Source organism: Spea bombifrons, chromosome 5 (genome assembly GCF_027358695.1).
Source record: "Spea bombifrons isolate aSpeBom1 chromosome 5, aSpeBom1.2.pri, whole genome shotgun sequence".
Lineage (NCBI taxonomy): Eukaryota > Metazoa > Chordata > Amphibia > Anura > Pelobatidae > Spea > Spea bombifrons.
The window spans coordinates 12,227,990-12,244,834 of NC_071091.1; the positions used below are offsets into that span (position 1 = coordinate 12,227,990).

Sequence of the window (16,845 nt, forward strand, 5' to 3'; positions counted from 1 at the left end):
ATATCAGTATTTTGCAGCTAAATCGGTATGAATAGATTTTTATACTATTACACCAGAAAAAATATATAAATACACAAGCTCTGCAAACTTCATCCACTCATCTATGATAAATAAGTGTGTGTGTGTGTGTGTGTGTGTGTGTGAATGTACAATGTATGTGTGCCAGAAAGAACACCATTATTTTTTACATTTTCAGAATTACTGTATTTTAAATTGATAAATCGGTGGTAAATCATATCTCTCTCAATAAATAGAAAAAGTCTAAGTGCAGCTTTCCAATATTTTGGTAGATTTGCATATTATTTAATTATTTGTTGGACCTCTCCATGAAGTAACGTGACTACAGGTTAGACTTAATCTGACCAGACAAAAATCTCAATGGGCGACACTTAACACGATTAAAGGATTACTTTTGTGTGGTGTTTGGGCTTTTGGTTGGAATAGCGTTGAATGTTTCTATTGTTACATTTAGTTGTTAAAGGTGTTTAGCAAAATAGGTGGAACAACACCTTTAAACAGGGTAATTTGGTGTGTCCTCCACCTTGGCTCTTATGTGAATCATAGTTGACCAAAGGTCCTAAATTGCTTTCCCAGGGTAACTCCTGCTTGTCCAGTATTCCTGTAGATCGACAAAGGTTCTTACCTGTGAGATCTACTGCTTACCTGTTTATATAATCTCTTTATTGTTCTATTTCATGTTGCATCGGAATACCATACATTCTTGTTCTTTTACTCGCTGTATTGTTCTCTGTTGCTCTTCCTGTCTTTACTATCCAATAAATCCAGAAAATAGACACTAGGGTTATGTCAGATGAGTAACGTTTGTAACTGTTCGGTTAGCAAGGCAGTGGCTAGAATGTGGTCTTGGGATGAAACTTTGCTTTTAATAAAAAGCTTGGCTGTTTTTATCCGAGACCGAGGATCTCTGGGTATTCCACAACTTAAATAGTCCCATAGAAATCCATTCATAGTGTGCATGATTTTTTTTGTTTATTTTCTTTGTTTGTTTTTAGAAATTGGTGGCACAAGGTACAGTCTTGTGTTCATGTTCCATTGGAAGGTGGTGAATTGTTCAAGCACTCACGCTCTAGGTAACTGTTAGAGTTCCCAGAGAAAACCTTCAAGTAGTAAATGAATCCAACCCTATTCTGAGAATTACATAATGTTCTCAGCCGTGTTCTCCGGGTTTTACACAAAGTTGACGTGCTGTCAGTTATTTTCTGTACCGACTTTAACGCTAATTAGGGATGAGAGCTGTCACTCTGCTTTGGCTGAATCACGGTTTGGGACCCGGCTCTGTGCTGGAAGATATGGAGTGAAGGAATGAGAGGAATGTCAGAACTATGTGTGGTATTCTCATTCAGGACAACTGCAGATCAGGTCCATCTCGTCTCTGTAGTCATGGTCAACATGGTTCCTGGCTTCATTCGTTTTCAGTTTCATAACTGTTCATGTTCAAGTAAACAAAGCAGTAAAGTGTGTCATAGCTATACTATACATTTAAGACGCTCAAATCACTGACACACCAATGGAAACAGATATTGTGATAGTAAGGCTTTTGGTGAATAAGTGTAGTGTTTTGGATGGATCAGGCGTCTCATGCTTCGGTTTGGGTAATCTGAATGCAATGTGTGAATAAACCCTGTCCTAAGCCCCCCCTTATTAAAACGTGATTATTTCTCAGAAATCGAGAGATTAAGGTTTTGTTTAATAATTTATTCTCTATATTGTGGATTGGTCTTTTTGACCTGTTGGATTCGTTTTCAGCTATTATCAATGTGCTGGTTGATGTTGCGCTGCATTGTGGAGGGCCAGGGGATGGTGGTCCACAATGTCCCCTTTACTGTATAACACAAGATCTCACTGATTTTTAGTCCTTCTCTCTGTTCTTCCACCCAGTTGAAAGCATAACTACATAGCGCAGAAGAGCATTTTATACTCAATCTAGACGCGTGTTTGCTCTGCGTCCATAAATACCGAGAATACATTTACTTCTCTGTTACTTCTCTTTGTTGCTATGAAGAGAAATCTCTGGGAAAAAATTATTTTACAGTGTGATTGCAGGCTTAATGAATACTTTTTTACTCATACAAAATGTATGAAAATAGATGCTAAGAGATTTCTACTTTGCAAGGCGGAGGAATTATTTATAACCCACTTAGTAATTCCTGGATAATTTATATCAGTACCGGCCATTGTTTGTTAGTGCTGTTAATTGACTTTGAGGTGGGCTGTAGCCCTTTTGTGATCTGTAAGTTTTACAACTGGTTTGTTAGTGATTTTGTCACTACCTTATTCAACGCAGCATAATAAAAGTCGTGGTAACACTTAAAAGCATGTTAAACGCAACGGTAAGTTTGGAATTCACCTTTTCTTATGATCCTTGTAGCTTCTTGTTCCTGTTCTATAGGGCAGAAGCTTTGTATAGTTGCAATAGAAACGGCAAATGCAGTGTTTCCCAATTCTGTGTGTTTTTGGGTACTTTTTCTTTTTCTTTCTTTCTTACGGGTGCTTGACCAGAATATTGTCTATGTTAAAGGAAACGGCTTGGTTATCCAAAACCGCCAACTACTCGGAACACGTCTGTTTGGTTTTGTAAGTTTTTAACTTCCTCTTTCTTAAATATGATGTAGAAATTATGATTTTATGGTAACTCTTCAAGAACGTTTGAAAATTAGTGAAAATATTCTACGAAATATGGTATATTTGTTAGGGCCTTCAGCATATTATCTAGTTATGTACACATTTGACTGGGATACTTCTTTGAATGTGACTTTGCCCACTGCCAGCCTCATTGGACCTACATATTGTCCATATTATGTCTGGTACCCACAGCTTACTCCACTCTTGATGATTATTTTGTCACCGGGGGACATCTTGAGATCGATTACACTCCATATTTATACGTATTGTAATATAATGCTTCATAACTGATATCCCTGAAGGTTCTCCCAGCATCTTCAGTAGAAGTAGTGAAAAGAGTTCCCATGTTGCCCAGTTTAACTGTAGTAAGGCGGTCAGGGGTACCAGGTGGTAGCTCCTGGTCTGATGATTGTGGGTAGCGCTTTCCACTGACTTTACTTTGTTTGGCTTCATAGAATAAAAAAGGGAGCCCTATGAAGAGAAAAGATATTCTCCTTGAGCATAGAGTCCTGGGCTGTGTACAGTAACATAGAATAGACATTTTAACTTCTTTTGTCTAAAATGTGATGTTTTGAGTGCCTTTTTTAAAGGGGATTCTTCATGGCAATGCTAATGAAGTCTGTTCCTCCATAGAATTTCAATAGTTAGTCTGTTTGGGTAAACAAGACTGAGCCATTCTATTGTTTACCACATGTAGTACCATAAGGCATCAGGGTTTTTTTTCTAGCGGATTGGGCCAATAGAACACATAACACAAATGGCTAATATGCTCCTGCTTCAATACATTATATTCAAAATCTAATACAAGCAATAAGAAAAAAACAATGGCAGTTTTTATTTAATGTCTGATTTACTGCAGTTGGTTAGATTAGGAATGTTTTGAAGTTTATTAAAATAAATGAAACTATAACCAGCCTTTTATTAAATCTGTAAAAAGTGTGTCTGTGGCCATGCTGGGCTTCTCTGGGTGTCTCTAATAGATTTTTAATGATTTTGTTTCTGTCTTTGATTCTAACAGTTCAAATGTCGTAGAGGGGACATGGCGATGCCTCTAACATTCAGAGAGGTCAGACACGAGCCTTATTGTTTTATAATCCATATTTATGCTTCAAGCTAATCTGATTATAGCAGTGAGGTTTTCAATTTCATTTAAGTGTTAATTTACACTAAAAAGCTTATCTAGCACGAGGGAAGCTGCCGAGAGTATCCGGATCATTTTTGATGGGAGATACTTTCTTGGAATCTATTTGGTTTCTGCGTTCTAAATCTAAAAGTCTCCGATCTGCTTTAAATAAATTTCAGTTCCACATTTTAGGATGATGGTGATGTTTCACATATGATCTGTTGGCTCATCACTAATACAGGGAAGTCCACAAGGACAGGAAGAATTACAATGTAACGCGTGATCACCAAGTACAGTCCGGTGGAAGGTCTGGTATTTGTTCCGTTGCTTTAACAGCAATCAGAGTGTAAGGGCGGTTGTGTTGACTTGAAAGCGATTACCGAGAAATGTGACAGCACTTCACTAGCTAATGTTCTTGGAGCTAAACTATGAAATATGCTTAAATAAAGCTATTCCATCTTTTAGTATCTTCACCATCTGTTCTTGTTTAGTTTTTCCTCCCAGCCCTCTGTTTCTGTGCATGTAGTATTGGTCGTAGCTTACTGCCCACTCTTCTTAAAATGCTGCTTTGAGTTATGAGGAATGGAACCCTGTAGCAAGCACGGGATCTATGTGTTCTAGCCCTTACTGCTCAAAGCGGATAAATATGGTTTAATAAGGAAAACGACATGGTGGTGTGACAGGGGTGGACCCACGCTGTGGGCTACCTATGTGGAGCTTCTTGGTCGCCATGGAGGACCAACCTTACCACTCTAAAGGTATCCACATGAAAACTGCACCATTTTATTCTTTCGCCATCCGTGGCCTCCTGGCTGGCAGGTGGAGGAAACCTTTTACAACGCCAACCTGAGGACCGTGGTCTTAATTACAATTTTTCCTTGTTAATGCATGAAGACACCAACTGATCTAGCCCTTTGCTGGCATTTTTGGCATATCCTTTAGAGTAGTGTGATGCCACAAGCGAGGACGTTCAATGGGGACTGCCCAGAATCTTCTCATGGAAGCGTTACCCCTCGGACCTCTATAATAGTAATGGAAACGCACAGCAAAGCAAGAGACACCCACATGTAAATCATCAATGGTTTCTACAGAGGCCTTTGAACTGAAGGAGAGTCTCGGTGGCTTAAAAGGCAGTGCTGTCCCACGGGTTCAGCTCCAGGATAAGCAGTTCAGCCATGTTAAGGATTAGATGGGGCTCACCAAAACTGGGTTACTTTGACATAAGCAATATATGGCCCTATAGCGGTTAAAAGCAATATGCGGCTATATAGTGACGGGCTAAGCATTATTTGCTGGCCGTGGGTTGATTCCTTGCTTGATTGTATTTTCCTATAATATATATAACGTGTTTAGTCTTCCTACTGGCCGAGGCAGCAAGCAATCTGTTTAGTCACCCCGCTACTTATACATGACGACATTAAAGGGAAGAGCGCGTATAGGTTTTAGACAGGGTGTTTTCGGCTGTGGCCACATATAGCACATGTTTAAAGCACCAGCCGCATTAACGTTAGATCAAAGCGGTACGGTAAGTAGCACGTTCCTCTCCTCTTTTCAGAAAAGCCCCAGTTTTCTGCCGTCTTATACCAATCGGAAACTGTGTGTAAAGGGCAACACCGATCAATATAGAATGCGTTTCAGGGCAGCATCTGTTAACTGCGTTTTATCAGGTCAAATCATCTGGCAGCGAAGCCTTGCTGGTGGGCTGGGGAGATAACAATTGCCCCCAAGTTGTTATCCAAAGCATAATATATATAACGTGTTTAGTCTTCCTACTGGCCGAGGCAGCAAGCAATCTGTTTAGTCACCCCGCTAACTGGAGCAGCGCGCAGGGCCAGGTGGGGTAAATGGAGAATGTCCATCTTTGCGCTATGACAACCTATCTTATTACTATTATTAATTATAAATAATATTATTTTAATGTTTAATGTTATCAAGCCCATGATCTAATTTCTTAGGAAGCCATCTGATATTTTATGGTATTTATGGTATTTTAATGGTGATCTATTGCTGATGACGGTTGTTCACAAGACTGCATTTCTCATTTAGATGTGAAAGCCACACCGTGCAAAGTTTTCACTTTCACCGGGGTACGATTTACTAACAAAACCATTAGACATCTTGTGTCACATATCACGCTATTCTGTGAATCCAAACGTGCATGCGCGTTTTATTATGATATCCAAGTAACTGTTAAACCAGCTGCCCGAGTGGTGCAGAACACCTTTTATATATTGATCCATACATTTACTTAGAAGTGCCTGTATGAAGAAACCTAAGAGTTAAAAAGAACACGTTTCACTGATGTGTTTAAACCCACCAAAGAGAGATTTCTGTAGGATTTTGGGGCCGACCTCATCTTACAAACCAGGAGAACATCTGTGTCTCCACAATTTAGGAGCCCACGGTAACGTTCTAATAGCTTGTGGCTTCTGAGAGTCTTCAAGCTCAAAGAGAAATGATGTGATTTTTGTATTTCTGCTGATGGTTCTATTAACCCTTTGCATGATAAAGGATTTAAAATCCTTTGCACTTAGCTGAGCAGCTCCTGCTTTGAAGGAACTGGGTTTTATAGACGCGTGTCGTGCAGACCCGGGACGGTGTTGATTGGTAAACGGATCTGTTACTCTCGCTGCGAGCTATCAGCTGAATGGTTAAAGTCGGAGAGGAGGAAGGTCCTCCTCTCTAGTTCCAAACACTGCATCGCTTACACATCCTCCTGTATCTCCCTGATCCGTGCAGGCTGAGTCAGATGCGGAATGCATACTGCGCTATAGGCAGATATGGCCCAGTTCCGAATATTAGACTGCATGCTGAACCCCAACTGGAGTTTGATCTGCAATCTCTACTGTGCTTGGAGCAACCAGGTTTGTACGTTTCCGGGTACGCTCCTGTAATGGGTTAACGTATTGATGACCAGAGTCGTGATGAGGGATGCATCAGTGGAGGGGTTTGTTTTGTTTGTTTTTGCCATTTTATTTTTTTTTTTTATATGTAAAACTGTCGGACCACTTTTGTTGTAAATGTCGTTATACATGACCTACCACCACGGGGATTGGTCCGTAAAGTGGTAATGCTGAAATGGCTTTAATTTTCCCGACTTCAATCAATTCATCAGCATATTTTGATGATCTCAAAAAAGACCTTTTTTGTAGTTTGTGCACCTATCTGGGGTTTAACGAATTAAAATGAGGAGACTATGAAAGGTCTAGGTATGTTTTATGATTTTTGGGGGGCCGGTTTCGGTCAACTTACTGATGGGGTCTAGCACCTCGTTGGGTTTGATTCAGTTCATTTTTTGTGTTTTCTTTTACAAACACCAAACTGATGTAAATAACTCTAAGGTGTTTATTTATTGGCTAACTGGGATATAGAACTTCGACTTGTAATCTCGAGCAGGGCCCTCCTTACCTTTTTGTTTCTGTAAGTGAAAATGATGTACTATTTGTAATGTCCCCTTTACCCATTGTACAGCACTGCAGAATATGATGGCGCTATATAGAACAATAAATAAACACAACACAATTGATTCATTTTACCTGTATATGCTGTATATATATATATACATTTATACATATGTTGGAAACTCCCCTGTATCTCTTGTTGTGTCTGCAACTCTTATCTTTCTAGCCATAAACAAGTTTAGAACAATAAAAGATCTTGGAAGCATTGCTCACATAAGGTGTAAATACATTGTAGAAACTCATACGACAGTTTTGATATTCATCTGAATATTACATTTTTACCTATGAAAAATAAAATCTTATCATGGCTGTGCGGGTTCTGGTTCTTGGGACAGGGTGCATGCAGTTGACTTTGATGTTTCTAGGTTAAAATTATAAGTATGCATATATTGGGGACCCACGACGTGTGTATACCGTAGGGGCAGCAGTCCTTACTTCTGTTCTCACTTTTCATTGCGTGATGGAGGAGCAGGGACAGGGTTTGACATTTAGGGACTCCAGTGGTCTTAAAGGAGCACGCCGGATCTATTTCCGTGTTAAGTGTACTATGGACTCCAACGCGTTTTACTTCCAGTAAATCAGAGCTTGACTAGTTATTCTTCTTTCTCAGTAAATGCCTCTTCTAGCTGAATGCAGGGGGCCTACCGTAATATACCTTTTTGCACACGCTTAGAACCCGCGGTCAGTGGGAATAGCAGCAGCCAATCACGTGTGTTTTTCAACAATGATATTTAGCTGGCAGAAAGTGATTGGCAGGCGTCCCATCTTCCAACTCCAATAACTTAACGATGTATGCTTCGATTTGCATGCAGTAAAATGCGCTTTAGTCTATACGCAGTGTTGTTGGAATTTAACCTGGGTCATCCCTAAAGTTGAGCAGGGCCCTTCTCACCTGATGTTTCTTCAAGTCAAATTATTATGTTACATACTACTTATGTCCCGTCTACCCGTTGTACAGCACTACTGAATATGATGGCGCTATATAAAACAATAAGGACTCAATTCAAAATTTCTAAGTGCCTGGGTCCTTTCTGTAGCCCTTAATGCTATTTAAGGGGTCTGGACCTGAGAGCTAATCTGACATTCACTCTTAATCTGCCCTGGACTACAACTCCCACCTGCACTACAACTCCCATAAATTTAGATCAGACCCGGGTGAGAGATGAGTGTTTCCCTTTGGCCCCTGCCAGAAAATCTTCCAAATCGCTTCTTGATAATCACAAAATTATAAACTTTTTAAATGCGTGGAGCCGAGGTGCAGCAACTCATTTAAAACCTTTTTTTTTTTCCCTGTGTAAATCAATGCTATTGATTCGCAGTGAGTATCCTTCTCAGGTTCTGTATAATATGTGCTCTTGGGCGTCCTGCCATCGTTTTTTATTTTGTGTTTAAAAACCATTATGTTTTTTAAACTGCTTATTCATTCTGTATCTTTCGATAAACAGACTACTTGCGTCGCCCGTGTTCCCAGGAAGCCATTAGCAAGCCATAAAACCAAAGCTTTTACGGAGCTGGGTGCTTTTAATGCCTATGCACGTGATAGCATATCGTCTTAAAATAGCTAGTGCGACCTGTTGCTTTTACTTCTTATAATCTGATAAAAGTAATATGTTTGCCACAATTAACACATTACGCCTATGCCAATGAGACATCTCAAAAGCATGTCACGGGCGTTTACGTAGTTATTCTTCCCCAGGGAGTTGTTACTCTTCTTTCAGGTAAATACTTGTTTGTCTAGATGACCGGTCCCCATAAATTTAGGCTGTCCAGGTGGCTCCTTCGGCTTTATTAGAAGTCTCGATTAAAATCAGTGGTGTTGGCAGCGTTAATTGAGCTCTCTAGTTCTGGCAATAACTATTTCCAGATCTGACATTTTATTCTATAAAAACATGTAGAACCTTTTTAAGACTCGTTTTCAGTTTCCGTGGCAACATTATATTATTCCCGGTTTGTGTCATAAGACATCGTTTTACATGATTAAAGGATTATTTGGTGGAAAGGTTTGTACTAATGGTATTTCTAATGGTGCGTTTATCTACTGAAGTGTTGCGTTCAGCAGAGTAGGCGGAATAGCACCCTTAATATTCAGTCATCTTTGTTACAGTAAACCATAAATCTAATCTAAATGTTCTGTTTTTATGTATATAAAAACTACTTGTGTTGACCTTTTTTAACATGCCCATTTTCAGATAGAGCCTATCTTTGTCACTTTTTGACAATTTCATAACCAAACTTCCACTTTGCTGCCAGGATTTGATACTTTAAGAAACGCCAAAAATAACCACAAGAACTTAGAAAAGCAAATGAGTTTCGATGCTTGGGTAATAATGGCTTTTGATCCCGTGGTGCTTGTTGGAACTTGTGTGAGATCTCCTCCCTCGTCTTGAGTTGGCCCATAAATAACGAGCATGTGCTCTGCTCTTCTGTAGGAGCTTGTCAGGGCTACAGGAAGAACAGTTGGCTTGTGGGAATATCCCTTTGACACAAACACACCCAAATTCATCTGACTTTGTTTTGTGTGTGTGAATCATTCACATTCCTTAAGGAGGTGGAAGGAGAAGCTTCTAAGCTGCAGAATCAAGAGTTGATTTGGTGTTACAATTGGGAAACAGGAGATTGCATATTCACATATCAAAGCTCCATCCAGATATACTCCAAGGGTTTTACCAAAAAAATAGCTAAAAAATGTTGATTGCCAACCAGAGATAAAGGTGTACACACACACACACACACACACACACACACACACACACACACACACACACACACACACACACACACACACACACACACTTTCTACCGGGCAATAGATTAACGAACTCCTACAGGCAATGTGTGTTAAACTTCCATACAGTTCCAATAGCCAAGAACTCGCATCTCCCACCGCCCCTCCATTGATATGCACCGAGCCTCTGCATGAACCTGGCTCCATTTGTAAATTCCTTGTCTGAGTCAACCACTTGGTGTTAGGGGGAGGAGGTATATATCCTCTAGCTCTTACCTTCCCTTTCAATGCTGAAAGGGTTAAGCCTGGTTTGCACCTCTTAGGTGTCCCTTGTGGTCAGACAGACCTCTAAGCACACTCAGTCCCCTTATTCAGCTCCTGATTGGCTGGGACGGGAAAAGGGACAGGTCAGACTTACTCATGTCTGACCACTATCTGTCCAACCACTTGATTTAATCATTGTGTGGAATGCAGGGAAGCAAACATCTCACATTTTGAAAGCAGGAGGATTAGAGGAAACATGGTAGGCAGATACGTAAGTATTTAAACCGGGAATTGCGAGTTTTACTTCCAGAGTAATCCATGGTCTTTGCCATTTAAAGTATTTATAAGGTATTTGTGTTTCTTTCCTTGGGTTGACGCACATCTGCAAGTGTTAAAGCGTTGGGAATCTATGGAACCAGAAATACGACTTTCTAGTCCACTTTATTATTTAGTGATCTCTTTAATAATTATTCATACAGATTTATGTAAAGAGGACTAAAAATGTAGGAAACAATAATTCGGTATGTCGGGGCTGTGGCTGTCTGTCTCCTGAGGTTACAGAAAATACCATGCATGATCAGTGACCTATTAGAGAGACCTGATTTGAGTGATGTTACAATGTAAAAACTGGGTGAAAAGGAACTTGCGTTCGGTTTGCAAAATTAGTCATTTTTTACAGTCTGGACTGTAGACACATATATTATTTAAAATAGCTATAAATGATGATCCAGATTGACACTGCTGAACTGTCAGTGAAATTATGTATAAAGTAAAGAAATCTGTGTTTGTTCTTTCTGTTTACCTTTTAATATACTCCTTTTTTTTGGTTGGCATGTTAATTGAAAGCTTTTTTTATTTTTTTTGGGGGGTGTGTGGTTTGTTTTGTTTTTTAATATATAATGGTATATGTATGCCTGGAGGGTAATTGAAAGTTTGAGTCGGATTTAAAAGTCAGAAGCATACCCAAAGTAATTTGTACAGATGGCTTTGGGGAAGTAGTGGGGACTTGGTGATCTTTTGAATTTTTATAAACAAAACAAAGGCGCATTTCAAAGGCTGCTGAGGTTGTATCTCGGGCTGTTGTATGGTAATAGTGTGCGGAGGGAGGTGCTCTGTGCCCTGCTGTGCTTGGTATTTCGAGACAGATTAGGATTGTAAACATCAGCTAGTCAGAAGCCAAGATGTCTGTTTGGTGTTTTGGGTATTGATGGGCTGGAGGCTGGAATTAACTTCTTGAGAAGTAATGCCTGGCATGAACCCGTAAACTCCAGGGATTAGGAAACTGATATCACAGTGTGCTATATGCTGTCTGATTAAGTATCATTTACAGCGTGTCTGTATTTTTAGTTTGTCTATTACACTGAAGGCTTTGGTTGACATTTCTTACGAGTGTTTTCATTCTGAGTTGATGTCAGGTTATACAATCACAGAAAATAACATTTTTTGGGGCCCAATACAGACTTAATTCCTGAGCCCCCCATGTCCCTGTCATTGTCCCACACATTACTCCACCCATCACTACATTACTATCTTCCCATAAGCACACCTCATGAGAGCAGGTGCGAGCCTAGGGTTAGTGGTGTCTGGGTGCTGTATTTCTTCAGTTCCACTAATAAATATGCATACATAGTAACATGCAAACGCTCTCTAACACCGTAACACACACACACACACACACACACACGCTTTCTCCTTCTCACCACTGACACTCCCACACCATACACTGACAACCACACATGCATGCCATCACCATACGCTAACACACTCGGATGTCATACAGCAACAGACATGCACATGCTACCATTGTATTCTCACAAACGTTAACACCTTACAGTAACACACACTAACACTATACACTGATGCTAACACCATACACCAAAATACACACTAACATGATATACACACAGGCTAATGCCATGCAGTAACACACAACACCAAATGCACTTACATGCAAACACAACACTCATACGCATGCACACCAACTCTCACATTATACATATATAATGTGTCAGTGTGTGTATGTATGCGTGTATATGTACCCAAACATATATTAGTAGAGATGAGATAAAAACGCTTTTATATTTTTGATGTTCAATTGTTAGATCAAAATAAAAATATAATAAATTGATTTAACAATTGGACATCTATTTTTTTTTTCTGTTTTTGTTTTATGAAAGGGCTTCCTAGGCAGCAGGGCCCTCTAGTACTAGTGTATTGGTTTCTCATTTCTAGTTTTGTCATAGCCTTTGAACGTATAGACTGTAAGAAGTGCTGCGTAATTTGCTGGGGCTATATAAATAAAAAAATCTATACTAAGGGCACCGTCCGTTTTAAGGCCGTCTAAGAAATACATTACTGTTTCTCCTCTCCGGCCTGCTGTAAGCCTTCCGAGCAGGCATGGTAAAGCCTTTCAGATCCTCTGCTCCCTAATCTACCCCGTTGGTTGATATGAGTTTGCTGCCTGCCGCGGGTTTATTCCTACTTTCATTTAATGGCAACTATAATCAGCAGACGGCATGAGTCAACCTCTAATCGCACCACTCCTGTAAAGAATTTGTCGGATACATCGACCAAAACCTGTGTGTTCACACCGAATTCATTATGGAGCTCCCTGTGCTCCAGACTGAAGACTGTTCAGCAAAACCTTTTTATGCCCGGTCATTTGAGGACATGGGGGTTTTTTTTTTTGTTTTTTTTTTTCTTTTTGTGAAGTTTGAAGCCTTGAAGAATAAAAAGGGAGACATCTACTTTGCATACAAGTCCGGGTTTACAAAAAAAAAATCAACATGATGAAAGCATAACTCAGAAATGACATCACCTGCTGTTAATGTTGCAATGATTATTCAAAACATACATCACTAAAAAATAGCTTAAGCATAAAAGTAAAAGACGTCATCTTGGGGTATTTAACTGTCAATATATTCTGAGAATATCCAATAAGGCGACTTGGCCACTCAAACAGAAGCTTAGCTGACCCCGTATAATGAAAAGTAAATCAGTAAGGGTCCTAGAGGTCACCACACCAACAAAACTTTTTAGTATCCAAGGCCAGCTCAGAGTTTCCAGCAGGTGGAACTTGTCAGATATGAACAAACACTGATGTGATAGCAGATATGTTTTATTATTATTATTTAGCATGTTTCACTTATTTTTCTATAAACGTTTTTTGCCGGTTTTTTTTACATATTCGCTATTATTCAGATTGTTGATTTAATTAGCTGATTACTATTTAAAACCCGCCTCGCTAGCTGCTCTCTCATCTCGTATAATGCCGTTTTAACGCTTGGGTAATTGCACCATTCCTTAACTAAGAATCGTGTAATCCCTACAGTCACAGACCGGGATTAATTTAAAAAGTGCAGACCGATTTTAAATCCTGTAAATTAAAATAGTTTAAAGATCTGATTTGATTTCTAGTGCTTTCTTATTTAATGGTTATTTCTGGGAAGCTTATCGTTATATACGCCGTTTAGCGGTGCAAGTTATGAGACAGACACTTCCAACATCTCCTCTGCTCATCCAACATCGTATTCTGTATAATTGCTCTTTATTTTATTATTCTTAGTATTTATTGATTTTTACGTTGACATCATATTCTGCACAATTTATCTTTATCTGTATAGGTATTATATTATTTTTTTATTTATATATATATATATATATATATATATATATATATATATATAGTGCCATCATTTTCTGGAGTATGGCTCTTTATCATTTATACAGGTATTTTTATTGACTTATAGTGCACATTTTCTGGGAAATGGTTCTTTTTGACATATATATTACTCTGGAAAGTCCATAGATGTGTTTACTTAGTATACAGTGACTCAAAACTTCTTTGTTCTTATCATCCATGGAGCTGTTTCTCTTCCTTTTTTTTCTTTACTGTCATAGTCGGTTTTATCTGTTTTGCATCATTTTAAAAAATTAAATTTTTTTTGTTTGCTAATTTTCATCCGTAGCCAGTTTACTTTTGAACGACCTGCATTTTTTAATATAATTACCAAAATAATTGGGATAGGATCTACTGAATCAATGGTTGGCTCACTTGGCTATCGTTTCACAACTCTGCTGTGTACAAAATATCCATTTGCACAATGAGTAATACAGCCGAGATATAATGACAGCGCTGGGACTGGCTGGGGAACCAGTTCTGAAACTGAAAACTAAACTGAGTCATGATTGTGTGGCTTCACGAGGCTTCTCCATCTGGTGCGCTGAAGCTAGCATTGTATGATCTGCGGGGCCGTATTGATTGTTAATGACCATTACTGTAGATGTAATTCTATACACATTGCTGCTTCAGTCTGGAGTTGCCCTGTCTGGTTTTTGTATAATTCTTGCCCCTAGGGGAGGGATTAGTAAAACAGCTGTAGCCAGGGGCTTTATTACGGCTACTAGATCATCTCCCAGATGGCTGTTAGAAAATTTACTTTGTTGCAAATGCAGGATCATTGTTAATTTTGTAACTCAACCATTTTTTTTCTCACTGGGAGAGGCTTTTCCATCCTTTTTTATTTATATTTATTATTATTACATTTTTTTGTCACCATTATCCATTATCTCGCTCCTATTCACGCTGATCTCTCGCCCCTGTCTCAGGTGTTGTTCTGCTATGTGTGCCTACTCACCAGAGATTTCAGACTGTCTTCCCACAGCGCTGGCACAGGCCGCGTCCTCCCACCACGGTACAAACACCGGCTTTCTCTGCCTTGTTGCCATAGCGATTGAATGCAATGTGATCAGGCCATTAGGGAGCTGCTGGTGTGTGTGTGTGTGTGTTTTTTTTTCTTTTTTTTTTCCTCCCTTTTTCTTTTTTTTCTCCCCTGCGTTCCGAGGCCAAGCTGTCTGCCAATTGATCAGAACCACAAACCAAAATATTCCCATCATCACCTGCCATTCCAAGCGCTTTTAATTCTTGGAGTAGAATGAAAGGTTGGGGGTTAACCATCAGCTGCCTTTATTTTTCTCGAATAAGCTGGTGTACCTTGTTTTGCTCATGGCTGCTAATTCTGATCTATAAATACCATTGCAAATTGCCTGCATTAGGGTTGCTGTTGCTATTATTTTTGTTTGTTTGTAGCTTTCGGCTTTAAAGGAGCAGTCGTTACTAAAGCTACACAGAACATGAAAGGGTTAAGGGTGCAGTTTAACACTCAAGACTCCTGATAGAGTTTATTTTAGAATCTATGTATATTTATAGTGACGGGTGCTTTGGGATGTGGAGAGGCAGTACTTTGGATATGGCAGTAAACATAGTCGTGCTGGTTTAGTTTTGTGTGGGGTTTTTTATGTGATTTTTTCCCCCTTTTCGGTAACGGGACTAATTCTTGGTTCGTGTGACGCCAACAAGAAATCTGTTGCAAATTGTTTTCATTAAAGGTATACGCCTCGGAAATGTTACAACAGACCTAATTCTGAGACCATCTTCGTCCGTGATATATGTTGACGGGACGCTATCCTGACACAGCCGCGCCCCACCATTTTCCCCCATGGCTGCTCTTGTCCATGGTGGGCATAATATGCTCCCTGCACACTGCGTTTTTAAGGATATATCCGGCTCAGGCCAAGTTCACTATGGACACTGCCACCATAGCGTATATGGACTTGTTACAAGGGAGATCCGAACTCCGCAGCCGTCCCATAGAGCTGTGACGGACTGGGGAGTCTGATCACTCAGAAAGGCAGTCTCCCCAGATTATGTAGAAGAAGGGCTGCCGTCCCCCCGTGGAGCTGTGGCCTAGGCCTTAATACTTCACTAACCTTAGTGTATATATAGCTCAGATCTGGAGGGTCCGTTTCCTGGACAGGTAAAGGTAAAACTGCATGACGCGTAGTTAAGCTGTGCTGGCGTAGCGTCCCTGCGTGATATTTGGTTTAGAAGTAACAGAACAAGGGGAGCTTATATGTGTGGCAGAGCTAGCATTTCAATTTGTATTCCATTCTAGTCTTTACAGGGGCTGACAAAATAATAAAGAAGTCGCCAAAGGGAGAACGTAACATAAAAAGGAGAGAAATGACTTAATGGGGAAAAATATTTCTCCCTGAAAGTTCAGGAAACGGGAAGTTAAGGTGGCTGCTCCCTTGGTATTCACACATGGTTGGCTTCTAATGCATATATTGATGTTTTTGATTGGTGAACCGCACTACCTATATAAAATAAAATTAAAAATAAATTAAACTCCGGGAAAAAGTAATGGAAGCGTTTCACGCTCCTGCAGCGCTGGCACCTCCACCGATTTCTTTGGGTTACCGCTCGGTGAGCGTCGCTTGGATTACCGGACAATGAAAGGTGGATTACAAACTTTTTTTGTTTGCAAACACTGAATTCTAAAACTCGCTTTGGTGGAAACGTATTTGTAAAATATCCCAGCAATTAGTAATTTGAGTAATTCTTCACAGCATGTCACCTGAGTGCGTGGGTCTCGGTTACCCATAATCCCTAGGAAATTACTGCAGTCCTGGTCCTAGGCACTAGGTATCGGCAGATTCTAAAAACTACAATTCCCATGATCCTCTGCCAGCCATAGCCTTTTCTATCCTCCAGGCTATCGTCTGGTTTGATGTCTGAAGTCCTCCAGCATTGTCATGTAAATTGTGCTGCAAGTCAAGACACTTAATTT

General features: G+C 39.8%; 1 protein-coding gene across 1 annotated transcript in view; it reads left to right on the forward strand.

The window, feature by feature from the left end:
• The window catches only part of ARHGAP21 (Rho GTPase activating protein 21), a 63,812-nt gene that overhangs the window by 9,815 nt on the left and 37,152 nt on the right, over window positions 1-16,845 (forward strand). The gene's annotated exons all lie outside the window — the stretch shown is intronic.